General features: G+C 33.7%; 1 protein-coding gene and 1 long non-coding RNA gene across 2 annotated transcripts in view; one reads left to right on the top strand and one right to left on the bottom strand.

Annotated features, from left to right (window-relative positions):
• The window catches only part of LUZP2 (leucine zipper protein 2), a 749,802-nt gene that overhangs the window by 228,674 nt on the left and 501,819 nt on the right, over positions 1-19,309 (bottom strand). The window lies entirely within an intron of this gene.
• Positions 2,599-19,309, top strand: part of LOC130455002 (uncharacterized) — a 33,338-nt gene continuing 16,627 nt past the window's right edge. The window contains exons 1-2 of the long non-coding RNA XR_008912768.1: positions 2,599-2,766; positions 4,807-4,902. This is a non-coding gene — a long non-coding RNA (uncharacterized LOC130455002). The remainder of the gene's footprint in view (positions 2,767-4,806; positions 4,903-19,309) is intronic.

Here is a 19,309-nt window from a genome sequence, read left to right on the forward strand (position 1 = left end):
ATCTCCCATGATCGCATATGAATTATCTGTATATGAGCATATCAAGTTTGCCAAGTGATAGGCCCATTCATGAATCCAAATTAGAGCAGCAGAGGTTCATTATTCATCTACCCATGTTTAGAGAAAATTTCTTTCAGTCAGTTGCCCCCAAACAATATACTGAAGGCAGCTGAAAAGAAAAATTTAATCTTCCAGATCTCTGGTTCCAGACATCAACCTCCTGCCATTAAGTTAATGAATGGCATGGAGTTCTTTTTATCCATATCTATTTTTCAACATTAATAAAAGAAGCACTTAAGAAAAAATCTATCTGGAGGAGGAAAACAGCAAGTGCCACTCTCAATTGAGGAAAATCTATAATGCCTTGCAAATTTTAGTACGGCATGGTCTGGAAATGTGGTCCACAGACCCTAGAGGGTTCTTCATGTCTTTTTAGTGGATCTGTGAGGGGAAAATTATTTTGTAAAAAAAATACTAAGACATTTTTTTTTGCCTATGAAAATACTTCTCCAATTAGATACAACTAAAATAATTTTCCATTGAGGGGATACATATCAATTTGAAAATGACTGAGCAATTTGTATATAATTTGGGTGGAATACTATTGTGCTACAAGAAATGACAAGCAGAATGCTTATAGAAAAAAAAATCTGGAAAGACGTGCATGAAGTGATGCAAAGTGAAATGAGCAGAACAAGGAGAAACTGGCCATAGTAACAGGAATACTTTATCATGGTCAACTGTGAAAGACAATTATTTTCAGTAATATGGAGATCCAAGACAATTCTGAAGGGCTGCTGATGAAAAATGCTATTCACCTCCAAAGAAAGAACTGATGAAGTCTAAATGTGTATTGAATCATACATTTTTACTTTTATTTTTCCATTTTTTCTGTCTGTATTTTCTTGTACAACATGGTAAATATAGAAATGTTTTGCCTAACTGCTCATGTATAACCTATATCAAATTGCTTACTTTTTCACAGTGCGAGGAGGGAAAGGAGAGAATATAATATTCATTTCCAAAATGATTAAAACTGGTTTATATAGAATTTGAAAAATAAAATATACCAGAAAACTTATTTTATAGTTACTTAGAGTATAACAAATTTTTATTCATATACTTCAATCAAAATAATAAATCACAACAGTTCAAATGTGGAAGTAGATATGATAATATAGTTCTTTTATTATACAAGACAGTTTTGTAAAATACAAAAGTGAAAAAGCAAAATAATACTACTTTTCCTCATTGTTTTTGGAAAACAGTTATTTTTCATTAAAATGTATTATTTGTTAATAAACAATAGATTTATTATCATCATTCTAAATGGATATCAATAAATATTTCTAAATGAAAAGTTTTAGTTTCAAATATAGAAAATAACAATATAAATATATATAAATATATATATTTATATATATATATTTATATTTATATTTATATTTTATATATATATATATTTATATATATATAAATATATATATATTTATATATATATAAATATATATATATATATTTATATTTATATATATATAATACATATAATAACAATATAAATAACCCACAAAGTAAAGTAACAAAGTAATTGGGATTGTCAAACATTTTAAGCCTGTAAAGAGATCCTGAGGTCAATACATTTTGAAAACATGGTCTAATAAGAAACCATGAGCTTGAGCTATTCTTGTGCCCTTCTCTCATTCTGGAAACATCTTTCTTTTATATGTTTAAATAAATGAAACAAAGAGACTTGCCTCTGGTGAAAAAGGAATCTTGTTTTCTCTGCAGCTTGGAATGTAGCTACATATCTTAAGAACACTTAAGAGCCCAAGAGCTCAGGTCCTCACATCCATCCCAGAGAAAGAAAAGCAAGAGAATATGGGGTGAAAATGTGTGAGGGCATCTCTTGAAAGAGAAAAGAGCAGAAATTGTTTTGCTGTCTGAAAAATGAGATCAGCAATAGCTAGAGGAATGGAGAATATTTCTTTCCTTAAAAAAAATAGAGAAAGAAATTGGGTAGCTTTGCTTCTTCTTTAACAGAATACAAAACTTTAAGTTTAAAACAAAACATCACCAGGAGTCGTCAAAGCAAAAATTATCCTAAGTAGTTCAATCAACATGCATTTATTAAGTTTCTGCTGTGTCTCAGGTGCCGTGATAGGCTTCAATGATAGAATGCTAAACTTCAAGAAAGTGGGGTTTAGAGAAGACAAAAGCAAGAATTTCTATCAGATCAATGAATCCATAACACATTCTAAAGAATGTGGTCAAATATTGTTTAGGAGAGATCTTAAGCATAGGACAGATGTCCCCTTGCAAGATATGGATTAAGATCAGTCCTGCCCAGAGGAGAGCTTGAACTCTCAAGTTGATGTCTAGCATTTTAATTAATCTAATGCAGTTAAAGAACTTGTAAACCCAGTATATAAATCATGGTCCAGTAGCTAAAAGAGAATGGAGTAGGGGGTGGGGTGATGACAACTTATAGAATAATGTGATTGGGGGTGTGGATGAGAGAGTTACAGACTGCATTGCAAGGACTTGGTTTGCAGGAAATCCTCATGCAGGAAGAGAATGGAATTTTGCTGTCGACTGGGGGATGGGGCTAGCAGATCATCAGTTGGAAAGGATGTTCTCCTTTGAACTGGAAGAGAGAGGAGCAACTTGCTGAGCTCAAGCTTTGGTGATTCCTCATCTATCTTAAAAAATCAGATTAGTCATCCTTCCTCAGTAGTGGTGGAGAGAGACTTTTTCCCTTTGGGGAAGGTAAGAGACTGTCCACCCAAGAAGATATTCAATTGATCTCTTCAATAACTGTACATCCCTCTATATCAGGAAAGTACAACAGCCTGACTCCACAATCTCAACAGGGACTCAGGTTCCCAGACCTGAGTCCTCAACTCCTGAGGGGAATTTAGGACGAAAATAGAAATTAGGTACTTCCCAATTTTCCTTCTACCCCAAACCTACCATTCCTAAATACCAAAAAGAATAAATAGATCTTATTAATCCAGAAGAAACTGAACATCTTATTCATCTAATGTACTAAAGGAATCAGTATAATATCTACCAAGGGAAGAAGCCAGAAACTAGAGACTGAAGGGCATTTCCTCCTTCCCTTTCAGCTCTGAACCTTGATCAAATCTTTCCCCTTCCCTTGTGTAGTTCTGCCTAATGGAGGAAGCATTGTTTTTTTTTTATTTGTTTGTTTGTTTTTTTTTTTTCTTATCTGTCCCCTCTCTCTTAGACCTTTCAAGCTTTGGTTGCTGATCCCAGCTAGTACAGGGGAAGAAAACTTGGATCTTAGAAAGAAGTTTAATTTTTGCTACTAATTAACTCTTTGAAATTACAAAGGTTATTATTTATCTCCTGGCAAAAGATGTATGATGCTTTCCTTTATTTTTTGAATACTTCATTTAAATATATTATTTTGAGGAATGTTCCCCAGACTGTTCATGGAGCCCAAGGTTCAATAAAGGTTAAGAATGGAAGGAGAGAAGTAGGTAGTTACTTGCTTATTTTAATGTGACAAACAAATACATAAATTTAAATTAAAAAAAAAAGAAAAGTCCTGAACTAGAACTGGAAGAGACCCCAAAAGTCATCTAGTTCAACCCTTTTGTTTTACATATAAAAACCTGAACTCTAAACCTGACCAATGTCTTGCTTATGCTTACCAGTAGAGTGATAGTTCGGACCTAAATCCAGGACCTCTGACTTTATGGCCCTTTCCAAGAATAATACCATTCTTTGAGCATCTGCATTGACTGAATTATTGCTACCAAAATTAACAAAGAAAAATTACTTGACCAAATGGATATTGGCCAAATTCCCCTGGTCACTCTCTGGTTCCTTTCATTTATGGATATGACTAAATGGCTTCCATTGAAAATCTAAGACTTACAGTGGTATGATCTTTTTAGCCTTTATTTCCTACCTTTTACAAAAAAAAAAAAGGTTAGTAAACAGACCCCAGATGAGATGTTTCCATGGGCCTGTCACTGTCACTGATTAAAAAATACTGACTATTCAGATAATCAGTATCTATTATTTCATCAGTTTGAGCATATTCTACATGACTACAATCCTCCCTGCTCTACTTTAGTAGATGAGATGGCCACAAATATACATTATCTATGTACTGGCCTCTACAAATAGGCTAAGCTATTCTTCTAGGTAGAGGCTCAAAGTCAATCATTGGAGGAACTTATGGCCTTTACAATCAGAGCCAAAATTGCTAGAGATCGTGCTCTTTTGTAATGGATTTTGGGAATCCAGTTACTGCCATCCTGCCATCAGTCAGGGTAAGGAGTTAATGGAAGATGGAAGGAATGCTTAAGTATACCAAAGACATGATTTTTATTAATCTAATCAATGAAAATAGCATTGCCTCAATATCTTAGCAAACAGTCTGCATAAATAGTTATTCATGAAAAAAGTCAAGCCCTTGTGGCTAGCCTGGTCATAAGCCTCTTTCAATTTACTCATATTGGTCTTTGGGCTTCCAATGTGTTGTTATGGTTTGGACACAATGATTTATTTTAACTTTAGTAGAATCTACCAGATACTCCTTTATGATAGTGCTAGAGGACCTGTGGTCACCTTCATATAAAAATGTAGCACCAGTCTAGGACTTCATGAGAAGCAGAGAGCTTGTTACTAAAAAAAGCATTCCTTCTATTCAGTTTCCATTGTTTTCCTGCCTTCCTTCAAGTTTCATCTCCAAATGTTTGGGGAATGATTTGGAATACCTTAATCACATCTCATGTTCTCTGATTGCTCACCTTATTCTTAACTATTTTTCAGGATCTTCTTCAGTCCTTTTCTACTTCATTAAAGATCAACAAATGAACTTGCTGTCCAAATTAGCATTACCCTGGGGTTTTTATGGCTCCCTATATGGTAAGATTAAGTATTTATTGCTCGGGTCAGTTTCTAGGCTCCATCAGCATCGTTTTTACAGTGAATCTTGAAAATTTGTTAGACCTTTATAGGAATGTTGGAAGTGCTTATCTTCATTGTTGTCTAATTGCCAATGTTACAAATAGTACCATTTTATCTTTCCCATTTCTTCTGTTTAATATTTCCTTTAATCTTTGTTCTAATTAGTCAATTCTCCAACTACATAAAGATATTTTATTCTGTAAGTTTCTACATCTGTATCAAGTTATTTACTGTCTATTAAGAGAGAATCAATGGTGTCTGTGAATTCTTCCTATATGCAATATCTTGTGATTCTCTTGCTAAATAAAATATTCAGGCTGTATGGACACAAGGTCTCTTTGAATAATCTAAATGACTTTGGTACCTTTTCTTTCTTGATCTGCTAACCAGTTTTTCTAAAGTAGACTTTATCATTTTGTTTATTTCCCACTGAAATCTCCAAATAACAAATCTGATGCCTTCATTTGGAAGATCTTGTCAAGTTCTTGAAAGAATGTCTATTCTTTGTCATTCTCATTCCTCTTTAATAGCTTCTGGCATACATTGTAATTATCTTCATGGCAGCAGGTTTATTTGTACTCACTGTGAGCACAGAGCAAGATGAACAAATGTCTTATGACATGGTATCACTCATTTGGTGTTGTTTAGGGCTCCATAATGAAATCCATTCTGCCAACAATGTTATTTTGTGTTTCTGAGTGGAACTTTTGAGACATTTCTCCACTTATTTACCAGTATTTTGTATCTACTCATTTCTTTTATAACAAAAAAGTCAGTACAGATAATTCAATTGCTACAGTAGACTGTCAGTGAATTAGTCATTACATAAAGACTGATTTTGATAGTAAAATAATAATAATAATAAAACTAATGTCTGTAAGTTGTCTAAAAATTACAGTTCCTAGTGTAGTCTTATAGAATGACTCATCATTTCCATGCCAACATGGATTACAGAAACAGGGTGAGACTTTTATGCAGGATTTGCTAATTTACGTTTTCTGTACTTTTCGGTATTATAAGGACAAATAAGAGGGGAAAAAACTATATGATTGAAAATATTTTCATCATTACTTCAGTTTTCTTTTCTCCAGGATAAATATGGCTGGGCTTTTCAACCACTCCTCCTGTAACAGGAACTCAAAGACATCAATGATCTCAGATGTATTCCATAAACAATGGCACTTAGAAATGATCATAATATAACAGGAACAGTCTAAGACAGAGGAAAGCTATATTCTCATATATCAAATATATATATATATATATAAATGTATATAAAAACACACACATACTAATGTGCTCACAAAAACACCTTAATAAAAACAAGCTTTGCATTAGCTTTTTTGGGCTGTCACCTTATATTGCTGATTTCAATTAATCTTAAACTTGAGTAAAAGATCTGAATATGTTTTTAGAATCCCTAGATAACCATGTCTATCCCATTTTAACCAATGAGTTTGACTTTGTTGGCCAAGGACAAAATGTGAAATTTATCTCTGCTGACTTAGATTTTATTAACTACTATTCATTTTTTAAGTCTAGCCTATGCAGATACCTATGGTTTCTGAATTTGGCATCCATATTACTGACTATTCCTCCCATTCAGATGCCACCCTCTGTAAATCTTAAGAATATGCCTTTATAGAACTTATTTGTTTGGAAAAAAAAAGTTAAATGGCAATAGAGCCAAGATGACAAGGAAGGTACGTGGATTCATCAGATCTTTACCAAATTACCCTTCAAAAATATGATGACATAATGACCCAGAATGAATTCTGGATCAAAACAATCCATGAAAAGACAAAATGAAGCAATTTTTCCAGCCCAAAATGACTTAGAAAACTGGCAGGAGGGATCTAGTACATTGGGTAGAGGTGGAGCTCAAAGCAGCATGCCAAGGCAAAGACTTCCAAATCTCTTGACTACAGATGGTAAAGGGAGTGAGAAAATAGCTCAGAAAGATTATAGGGGTCCTTTTGTTGGTTCTTGGTGCAAGACACTGTCCCATTACCCATATGTAAAACCAGATCAAAGCCCTAGGGCAAAAACTCAGGGTGAAGAGGAGCCCTAGCAGACATCAACACTTGCAATCATAGGGGAGTCTGAGACTCTGGTTCCATGGAGTAAATGAATGCTTGAGAATACTAACAAATCAGAGAATAGAAAAGAGTAGTATTAAACACTCCTCTCCTTAAATCATACCACTTTGGAAGAACTACAAGCAGATAGATCACCAGTACCAGTTCTGAAAACAGATGCACAAAGAACCTGAAGCTTGGAAACACCCCCTTAGCTACAGAGTCCAACTTTAACAGCTTTTTGTTTAACTAAAAGAAAAGGAAAATGAGGGAATAAAAAGAAGCTCTACCAAGAAAGCTATTTTGTAACAGGAAAGACAAAAACTCAAAATCATTAGAGACAACAAAGTCAATTTACTTTATTCAAAGTCTCCAACAAAAATATTAATTGCTTTCAGATTCAAAAAGAATTAATTGAGGAACTGAAAGTATATATATATATATATATATATATATATATTTAAATCAGGTAGGAGAGGTAGAAGAAAAATTGGGAAACGCAATGAGAGTTATACAGAAAAATCATGAAAAAAAGTCATCAGCTTTGGTAAAGATGGAACAAAAAATACTGAACAACTTAATATCTTGAGAAACAAAATAGCCATTTTATAAAGGAGGCAAAAAAAAAATCCAAACAAGAGAAGAATTACTTAAAAAGCAGAAATGGACAAATGGGTAAAGATATGCAAAATGAACTGAAGAGAACTTCTTAAAAGGCAGAATTGACCATGTGGAAAAAGAAGTTCACAAATTCACTGAGGAAAATAAATTTATAAAGTTGAATTAACCAAATGGAAAAGGGTGTATAAAAGCTCACTCAAGAAAATAATATCTTGAAAATTAGAACTGAGCAAGTAGAAGTTAATAACTCAATGAGATATTAAGAAATAATAAAAGTCAAAAGCATGAAAAAGTAGAAGAAAAATCTCAATGAAAAAACAACTGACCTACAAAAATAAATCCAGGAGAGATAATCTATGAATTATTATATTTTGCATTTCATTATTATTTTATTTTACATATTATATTATATTTCAAAAATATCATCCAGGAAAAGTGCCCTGATATTCTAGAAGATGAGGGCAAAATATAAATGGAAAGAATTCACCAATCCCCTCCTGAAAGAAAACCTCAAAGGATAACTCCCAGGAATATTATAGACAAATTCTAGAACTCTCAGGTCAAGGAGGAACTATTGCAAGCCAAAAAGAAACAAATCAAATATCATGGAGCCACATTCAGGATAAAATAAGTTTTAGCAGCTCCAACATTAAAGGATTAGAGGACCTAGAATATGATATTCCAGAGGGCAAAAGAGCTAGTACTTCAAACAAGAATCACTTACCAAGCAAAAGTAAGCATAATCCCTTTAGGGGAAAATATGAGTATTCAATTAATTAGAGCACTTTCAGACATTTCTGAGGAAAATAACAAAACAATGAAAAATTTCACTCTCCTATACAAGCATAATACTTTTAACATCAAAGAGAAATAAATAAAAATATTGAATAAGGTTAAACTATATACATCTTTAAATGAGAAATGATTCTTGTAATTCCAAAGAACTTTATCATTAGGTCAGTTAGAAAGAGTATATATATATATATGTATATATATATATATGTGGAGAGAGAGAAGGCAAAAGTATGAGAAAGAGTAATGCATTGGGAGGAGGGGAATGGAAAATAGAATAGAATGGGGTAAATTTTTCTTTTCACATAAAATAGTCATGAAAAGCTTTTACAGTAGAGGTGAAGATGGGGGAGGTGGGGAAGAGAGCATGTGAATCTTATTCTCATAACTTGGCTCATTGATGGAAGGACACAGAGAATCATTTAGGTATGGAAATCTATCATACTCTACAGTAATAAAAAAGGGGAGGGGTAAAGCTGATAAAAAAGTGGACACATTGAGATAGGTGATCATCAGAAACTAAACAGGAAGAAATAGGATTAAGAATAATATGCAATAATCATAAAGGTGCAAATTTTTTGGTGATTCTCTCTAATAAATGCCTCCTTTATCAAATTCTTAGAGAAATGAGGAGAATATATTAGAATACAAGTCATTTCACAAATGATAAATGATCAAAGAATATTAACAGGCATTTTTCAGAGTAATTAAAGCTCTCTAGAGTCATGCAAAAATGCTCTAAATAACTATTTATTGGACAAAAGCAAATTAAAACAACTCTGAGGTACCATCCCACACTTATCAGATTGGATATTATGACAGAATAGGGAAATGACAACATTTGGAGAGGATGTGGGAAAATTGAGACACTAATGCACTGTTGGGGGAGTTGTGAAAGGATTTAATCATTCTGGAGAACAATTTCATCCTATGCCCAAAGGACTATAAAAAAACTACATATTCTTTGACTCAGCTATATTATTAATAGGTTTGTTTCCAAAGATATAAAAAAGGAGGACCTACATGTACAAAAATATTTAAAACAATTCTTTTTGTGGGGAAAAAGAATTGAAAAGTGAAAGAATATCTATCAATTGGGGAATGGCTATATAAGTTTTAGTAGATGATTGTAAAGGAATACTATTGTGCTATAAGAAATGACAAGCAGGAGGAGGTCAGAAAAATCTGGAAAGACTTACATGAATTGAAGCAAAAACAGGAGAACACTGTACACAGTGAGAGGAATACTATACAATGAACAACTGTGAATAAATAACAGCTATTCTCAGCAACACAATGATACAAAACTCTCCCAAAGGACTCATGATAAAAAATTCCATTTCCTTCCAGAGAAAAAGAAACTGAGGTTTGTATCCAGATGAAAGAAAACTTTTTTCACTACTTTCTTAATTTTTTTATTCCAAATTTCTTCCACAAAATAAGTAATATGGAAAAATGTTCTATATGATTGTACATATAAATTTTATATGAGATTGATTACCATCTCCATAAGGAGGGGGAGGGGTTGGAATGATGGGAAGGGAGGAAGGAAGGGAGAGCATCTAAGACTCAATATCCTTTGAAAAATATAGAAATTGTAAATATAAAAAATATGTTAAATAGTTGAGGTTTAGCACAGATCCTTGTTGTTTTAAACTAGGTTTGATTCAAGGTTGGTATAATAGGTTCAACGTTATAACAAAACGAGACATATAGTCCAAAATTAACAAAAGATTTATTTAGTTATAGTAAGAGAAATATATATATATATATAGCCTTTAAGGATACCTTGAATTGATTTAGTCATGTGAATTCCCAATATTCACACTTTAAAAGCCAAGCATTTGAGGGCCCCTCTAGTTCCTATTGTCTGCTTTGTACTCAAAAAGTGGGGATTTAATCCCCTGAGTCAACAAAGTTCCAAGGACTTTTTTCTATATCTTTTAAGAAAAAGCAAAACAAAAAAAAATCAAAACTAGCCTAGACTACATCAGGGGAGAGCTTAGGGCTCCTACCATAGCTAGGGAATTATATTAGATATCTGCTGCCATATGGGTATTGAAACCAATTACTATTTGCCCTGAATTTATCTAATTAAAATCATTGTCTAACCCATATTTTTTCCATCTTCTCAACAACAGTATGAAATGTTCATCAACATTTTTACTTAAATCTAGATAAAATACATCTGTCACTTTCCTGACATTTACTAATTTAATAATCCTGTTTAAAAAAAAAAAACTAGTCTATAATGACCTCTTCTTGATGAAGTTCTACGTAGTTACTCTTTTTTTCATTTATTACTTGTCTAGATGTTTATTGATTATCACATTAATTAGTCCTCTTTGAATTAATTTCTCAGGAATCAAAGTCAAGCTCCCTTAGACTATCTAGCTTTAATGAATTCATGGTACCAGGCTCAAATGCACCACAAATAAGCTGGAAGACATAATTGCTGAGTCACTGTCAACAATTTTAAGAATATTTGAAAAACTGTAGCTAATAAGAAAGACACTATTGGACTGAAAAAGGGTAAATGAACCAATTTTCAAAAAAGAGAAGGAAATAGATTTTCCAGGTTTAATCTAACAACCTTGTATTTTGATTCCAGGCAAAATTCTACAATGTACTATTAAATGAGATTTTAGTGAGTGTCTGTAGAAGTAAGCTTTGGAATCAAAAGGCCTTTGACCAGGTTCTAATGAAATTTTTTTTTCCTTATAAAAATGTAGATATGTTGGCCAGATAAACATATATTTGGGTAGTTTCATATCTGATGAAATGGCTAGAAGCAAAAAGAACTCTTGAAACCTAAAATTAGACATTTACAAATTTGCCCATAGCATTTTAGGCATCCATATCCCGCCCAGTTTTAACATTTTAATCATTACACAGATTATAGATGTATTTTTTTGCTTACCAAATTTACAGAAGGCATAAAATTAGGAGTATAACTACATGTTATGTAAGAGAATATAGATCCAAATAGGTATTGACAAGTTAAAATATATGACTTTTTGAAATAAATTGAGATTCAATGGAAATAAATATCAAGTCTTAAATTTGGCCTAAAAATACAAAAACACCAATATAAAGTGAGAAAAATGTCATTGGATACTTTCATTAACATTCCTTTAACAGTACACTCCCAGGAACCAGACTTCAGAAAACTGGTTTATAATTTCAGATTTCCTTCTCAATAATTTTAAAAATTGGTATGATTGGCTTTTCTAATCCTGAGGTATTTCTCACAGTTTCCAAACATTTCAAAGACTTCTGGCAGTACTAAAAAGCATGTAACCATTGATTCCAAGATATATGACCTAAGACTGAAAAATATCTGGAAGTTAAATGGATCTAAAATCAAGAATAGGAAGAGAGCTAGCTAGAACAGAGTTGGGTAAATCTATAGAACTTTCAAATGAATCCAAACTGCCTTTAAAAAAAATCTACATTTCAGAAGGGCTGCACCAAAAATGGATCATAATAATATTGGTACAATACAAATTACAAATAATTCATTGAGCAATGGATATACTATGTGAAGAGAAGGGGGAGGTTAAAGCATAAGTAGGCTGCAGTCAACAATGGCATGTATCTCCAAAATGGCAGAGATAAAATCATTGAAGACATAAATGAATAGAAATGACAGTGCTAAGTATGAGACAATTTATGGACAGACTGAGTGATATCTTGGCATATTAGGCAAATGGTGGTATAATGGATAGAGTGCTAGATACAGAGTCATGAGATCCTGAGTTCAAATCCAGGATTAGGTACTTACTAACTAGATGACTTAGGAAAAGTCACTTAACCATTACTGGCCTCAATTTTTTCAATAGTATTTTGGTGGTTGTTTAGTTCTTTCAAATGTGTCCAATAGGTGCTATATAAATGCTCATTCCCTTCCCTTCCCCCTGTATCAAAAAGAAGCAAAGAAAAATCTTCATGATTTTGGATGCATTTTATTTTGTGAATTTATGGAACCATATAGCCATCACAAAGTTTGAGAAGGTAGTGGGGTAATAATCTAAATCAATAGAAACATGTCAGTCTGATAAAACTGGATTTTATCATTTCTTTTCTTCCCCTTATTAGAAAGTAATCTCCTTGAGGCCAGAGACTTTAACACTTGTTTTTATTTGCATCCCCGACAATTAGCACAGTGCCCAACAAATAATAAGTGTGTGGTAAATGACTAAATGTTATTTTATTTGTTCTTTCATTCATATCTAAAAACCTTTAAGAAAACAGTAATCTAATAGTATCTCACATAGTTTGAGTGCTTTGCAACATTCAAAGCCTTTTCCTTATAACAACTCTGTAAAGGAAATATGGTAAGGAAAATATTTCCCAATAAAAAAAATGAGGTAGAGAGGCAACTTGGTGATTCAGTAGATTGGAGACAGGAGGTCCTGGGCTCAAATTTAGCCTCGGATACTTCCTGGCTGTGTGATTTATCAAGTCACCCAACCCCAATTGCCTGGCCCTTATTGATCTGCCTTAGAACCAATAGCCAGTATTGATTATAAGAGCTTTAAAAATCTATTAAAAAATAATGACAGGATACCAAAACTGCCACCATTACTACCCTTCCCTCCCCACCAGGTCCATTTGTTACAGTGGTTGCATGATTTCTGGGCCAGCACTACCAAGGCTTATCATACATGCAATCTCTAAATTCTAGTTTAGAATTTGCAAGCATTAAATTTACTTTGACAACCTACACATTTGGTGGAAAAGGCATTTTACTCAGAGCAGTGTCTGTTGCTTGTGGCTTGCTATATAATTACCTTCAGAGGTAATTGGTTTCTTTTATTTTCTCTTTTTTTATTACCATCAGGTTAACAAATACCCTTTTACCTGAGCATTGTTGATTAAATGAAGTGAAATGAATCAAATAAATCTACAAATACAATTTAACTTCAACTCCTGATAGAATGATTTTAAGCATCTCCATGTTTTGCTCTCTGCCCCTACCCTCACCAAAAGATTTATGGAAGGACAATAAACTGTTCTCATTTTACTGAAATCACAGTTGGTATCACTATTAAGATAAAGGATTTGTGGAAAGGAGTTGTTTTAAAATCGTTTAGTTACTGAAATGATTGGATATTTTCTTCCTTTTCCCTTCTTCAAATTTTATGTTTATAATAATTCATGTTCAACATGCACATTGCCATTGAAATTTATCTATATTTTAATTAAAGATGAAGGGCTATTTAAATATCAAGTGTTCCCAGGACTGTACTACAAAAGACCCCAAATAATTTTAATCACTTTCTGTAGCCTAAATAACCCTAAAATTATAAAGTAATTTATTTTTATAATCCTTGGAAGTTATTTAAATTGTCTCGGTTTACAACTCTCTCAACTGATGAGGAATTGGGGTCCATTTTGGTTGTTAGAGTTGGATTAGTTGGCTGGATAACTAGCTCATGGTAGGCTGCTTTCCTGACTAATGTAATAGCATCAAATGGCCAGACAATGACAACAGAAAAAACCTGACCAAGGCTAACCAGGACTTTTGTGCTATGGAGGTGCACAATGAAATATTTAGTGCATACTCATTTAATTCTTTAAACTTATGTTCCTTTTCTAAAGTCCCAAGTTTCTCCAAGGACTCAATCCTTTGAATTTCTTCTTAAAAACTACATCATCCTCAAGGTCAGTACATACATATTGGAAAAGAAGTAATGTCAGAATATGACAAATGGGGAACAATGACTACTAGAAGTGATTTCTAGAGGCTGAAGATTGCCTACAGGGAAATGCTTTTGAATTCCATCCAATTTTTGACTGATATATACCATTTAAAATTGTGTCTATGATTATGGGTTTGTGTTATAACATTAGTGGCAGTTAGATGGGGCAATGGAAAAAAGCAGGAAAACTAGGAGTCAAGAAAATTTGAGTTCAAATTTGACTTAAGACAGTTACTAGGTATGACACTTAATTCTGTTTAGCTCAGTTTCCTCATAATGAGCTTGAGAAAGAAATGACAAACCAATTCAGTATCATTGCCAAGAAAACAGAAAATGGGATTATGAAACACATGGCTAAGCAAATACCATTTTAAGAAGCAATGACATACATTTTTAGTGTATTTATGTATTATAAAACAGATACAAATGTTATTTTTGAGGCATTTCTTTGGACCTTGACTAATTTTAGCTATCTACATACAAGACATCTAGATTATGAAATGAATGTGTGTTTTAGCATTGTTAGCACCTCCAGAAAGGCAAAGCAGTAGAACCATGGGAGATTAGCAATTTTTTTTCAGGCAAGTGTACAAGAAAGGAGTTGTATGATACCAGAATTGTTAATAAAAAATAGGCAAAATAAACACTGCCAATGTATTGAGACTACACCCTTGTAATTCTTCAGAGATGGTACAACATAAAGAATGCTAGATTTAGAATCACAAGTCTTGCATTTGAATCTTAGACCTTTGGTTTACTATCAGTAAGTCTTTGCCTTCTATCTCTAAATCTGACTTTATGATAATAAGGAGAGAGAAAGGGAATAAGTCAGTAGAACTCAGTCAGGCAAGCATAGTCAGAGTAATTTAAAAATTCTAATTGTTTTTCCTGTTAGATATCATTGTGCCCTATTACTACAAGTACCCATTTCAGAGAGGCATTCTAGAAGGTGATGTTTTTTTCCACTTGGATTTTCTGTATCCTCATAGACAAGTTCATAGTTTATAACACTATACCTGCCAATTCTGTTTCTCCTGATATTTTTTCTTTTTTTCCCATTTTTTATATTTATAGCACGTTCAGATTTAGCTTAAATTCCATCTTCTGAAAGTCCATTTTATCCTCTGATACCCATAGTCTGGCTAATGCTTTCTTTTTGAAATTACCATCCCCTTTCCCTGTATCTATCAATTATGTTCATGTTGTCTTTACATTTGGGATATGATTCATTTTGCCCTTCTCACTTTTCACAATGCATGGCACATGGTAAATACTTAACACAGGTATTTAACCATTTTTATGTCATGGACTCCATTTGCCAATATGGTTAATCTATGGGCCACTTTTAAGATGAATGTGTTAAAATCATAAAAATAAAATACATGAGATTTGAAAGGAAAACAAAAGCTATTGAAAATATAGCTACATTTTTTCTTATGAATGTTCATGGACCACATACAACATATTCATTGACCCAGTGGGAATCCAGGCACCCCAAGCTAAGAATATATTTTAGAGCTAGAAGGCCCTAAGGAATAATAAGTGCTTGGAGAAAAAAGGATACTGATTGGATTGATCTTTTTCCTTTGTGCCTTAGATATCATAAAAGAGACTGATAATTATTGCCACAGGCTACTCCCTTGCCTTATGGTGATACTAGAAAGCAATGGGATTAGGAATGGTAGATAACATAGATGGGATGTCTTGGTTTGTCTGTCTTTTTCTTTCTCTCCTTTCTTATTCGTTTTCTGTTTAATTCTTATTTGGACATTGTTGGCATCTTTGCTTTTTGTTTTTTGTTTGCTCTCATTCAGATGTTTGGTAACAATTAGAAATATCATGGGGGGTGGGGGAAGGGTTGAATCAATATGGTGGCTTAGAAGCAGCAAAAGTTCAGACCTCTGTGAAAACCCTTCCATACCAATAAAAAATAAAGTGCTTTGAGGGGACAGAAAATCAAATCTAACAAGAGGACAGAGCCAGATTCAACTTAAAAAGAACTCAGAACAGGCTGAATTTTTGGATTTAAGGAAAAGGAAGAAGGAAGGTCTCAGGACCCCTCCCCTACCTACTGTGCTGAGTCTCCAGTGGTCACTGGAATCTCCAGGTGAGGCCTCCAGCCCAGAGGGAATGCCTTGCTGCCACAGCTATGCCAGGCTCAGGGCTATAACCATAGATAGCAGGGAGGAGAGGTGTGGAAAGGAGGGCAGCCTAGTCCCAAGCAACACTTTCTGTCTTGAGTCTCAGCTTCTCCAGGTTTTGGCCTCAAGGCACATCCAGCTCCTCTGATCATCTCCACCCTGGCTTAATCTAGTCTATCAATAGAGCAGATAAGAAGCCTTCAGAGGGCAGGAAAGCATAATCTCCAACACCCTTCCCCCACCTAGCGGAGAGGTAAGACTCCTTCTTCCTGGATCCCAGGACAAAGATTGTAACAGTACCAGAACACCTCGATAATGGGGCTGGAAGCACAACTACTTTCAGCCTCCATATCTTCACCTAAACCTTTAGCTTCTACTGCCAGCTGTGGAAGATCTGACCTCAGGGCTCATTAATACTCCATCAGCCTAATCAAGTCAATCAGCAGAGCAGAGAAGAAACCCCTTAAGGACAGAATAGCCCAAACCCACAGATACAGTAAATAATCAGAGGAGCAAGATTATAGCCAATGACAGAGGGCAAAGAAGAAAAAAAATATGAGTAAACAACTGAAAAAAAAAAAGAAATTGCAATCAACAGCTTCTATCCAGGTAATGAACAAAAAGCAAATGGAACAGAGGTGGACCAGGAAACACCAAGCAAAAATGCAGAAACTCCAGGGAATTGGACTCAGGCTTTGAAAGAACTCAAAAACAGAATTCAAAAAACCATTAAGAGAGACTGAAGACAATTGGGAAAAGAACTTAAAAGGCAAATAAGTCATCTGGAAACAGAGGCACATGAACTAAAACAAGAAAATAGTGTTTGGAAAGCCAGAATTGGCCAGCTTGAAAACAAGGCAAAAAAAGTGAAAGATGACCTACAAAGAAAAACAGACCAGAAGAAGGATGACCAAAAAATCAGGGATGAAATTCAGTCTTTAAAAATTAGAATCCAACAACTAGAAGCAAATGACTTCATAGGGCAGCAAAAACCTATAAAATAAAATCAAAAGAAAAAATTGAGGAAAAATGAAACACCTCTTTGATAAAACTACAAATCTGGAAAATAGATCCAGAAGAGACAGTTTAAGGATTACTGGACTAATAGAAAATCATGACAAAAGAAAAAGCCTGTACAACAGGAAATGATCCAAGAAAACTGTCCTGACATTCTTGAACAAGAGGGAGAAGTGAAGTTTTAATGAATCCACAGATTACCTCCTGCATTTATTCCCCAATTGATAATGCCCAGGAATGTTATACCCAAATTCAGGAACTACCAAACCAAGGAAAAGGTACTACAAACTACTAAGAAGAAACCATTTAGATAGCATAGAACCACAGTTAGGATAACACAGGACCTGGCTGCATCTATACTGAAGGACCAAAAGGCATGGGATATGATATTCCAGAAAGTAAGAGAACTGGGTCTACAACCAAGAATCAACTACCCAGCAAAACAGACTATATTCTTGCAGGGGAAAGTATGGACATTTAATAAAATAGAAGAGTTCCAAGCATTCCTAAATAAAAAACCTAACAAAAATAAAATTTGATGCTTAAACACAGAACTCAAGAGAATCACCAAAGGGTAACTAAGAAAGTGGAAAAAAACACAAAACTTTTTAAAGGGATACAATAAGTTCAAATGATTCATATTCTGATAAAAAAGATGATATTGGTAACTCTTAAAATTGTTATCATCAGGGTAGCTAGAAAGGATATGTCAAAAAATATAAAAAGTAGTAGTAAGAGGATAATGCTAAGAGAAATGGGAAACAAGATAAAATGGGGGTAAATATATATTACATAAAGAAAAGCATGGAGGGAAGTGGGGAGAAGACCAACACAGTGAAAGGGTAAAAGAGGTTGGAGACAGTCTCTAGGAAAATTTTAATCATTACAGTGGGAAGGGTCAGAATGGTTCAAAAGGAAGGAAAACCTCCAATTTCAAATTCAGTCATCACCATTATTTTTATCATCATCACCATCAACAACATTACCAACAACATCATAACATCAACATCCACAACAACATCTTCAATGTCATCAACATCAACATCCACTTTGTTAGTATCATCAACATCAGCGTCAACATCAGTATCTAACTATCCATCTTTTCCTGGCCCAGGAAAGATTTTTGCTGGGTGACCTAACCTAATAGTATGCAGAGTACTGAATGAGAGAGCCAAAATACCTAAATTCTAGGCTTGAGTACCACTGTGTCCTTTGGGGATAAAAAGAAAGCCCTCTTTTTCCTGGACTCACTGTCCTGTTCAATGAAGCCTACCTGGACTCTGAATTAAGTTAATCAATTAAATCAAAGAATAAATTAAAGAATTAAATCAAAGAATAAACCAGGTGTAAACAAGTAAAAAAAAAGAAAAAATTGAATTCTAAATTCCCCTTTTCTCAGCATTCCTTTCTACCTCAACCCATCCCCCAGATGATAAGCAATTTGATATAGATTTTACTTATGTAATTATGTAAAATAATTTCCATATTAGCCATTTTGTGGAAGAGAGCACAAATAAAAGAAAAGAAGAAAGTTGGGGATTGCCTTGGATCAATGAATTGCTAAGCATAACTAGGTCTTTCACAGTCACTCATCAAAAATATTGCTGTTACTGTTTAGTTTCTAGTTCTGCTCACTTCACTTTGCATCAGTTCATATGTCCTTCTAGCTTTTTCTGAAATCATCCTGCTTATTGTTTCTTACAGTAAAATAGTAAAACCAGTGCTTGTAAGATAATAATATTTTCAAAGGCAATTTAATTACAGACTGGCTATATAGGTAAATTAGTTACCTTTACTGGCCTTATTTATCTCATCTTTAAAGGAACTGATACTCATTAGTCCTTTTAGTACTAATCTTCTAAGATTTCATAAATCCTCAAAAATAATACACAAAGGTATATTAGTCAAGACCAGTACTAGTGGAGTGCAAGTGTTTGTATATATCTTACTTTTCTGAGGATTAGTATTTAAATATAGTAATATACCTAGTCAACAAAGTATCTTTTCATTA

Source organism: Monodelphis domestica, chromosome 6, assembly GCF_027887165.1.
Source record: "Monodelphis domestica isolate mMonDom1 chromosome 6, mMonDom1.pri, whole genome shotgun sequence".
NCBI classification, from domain to species: Eukaryota; Metazoa; Chordata; class Mammalia; order Didelphimorphia; family Didelphidae; genus Monodelphis; species Monodelphis domestica.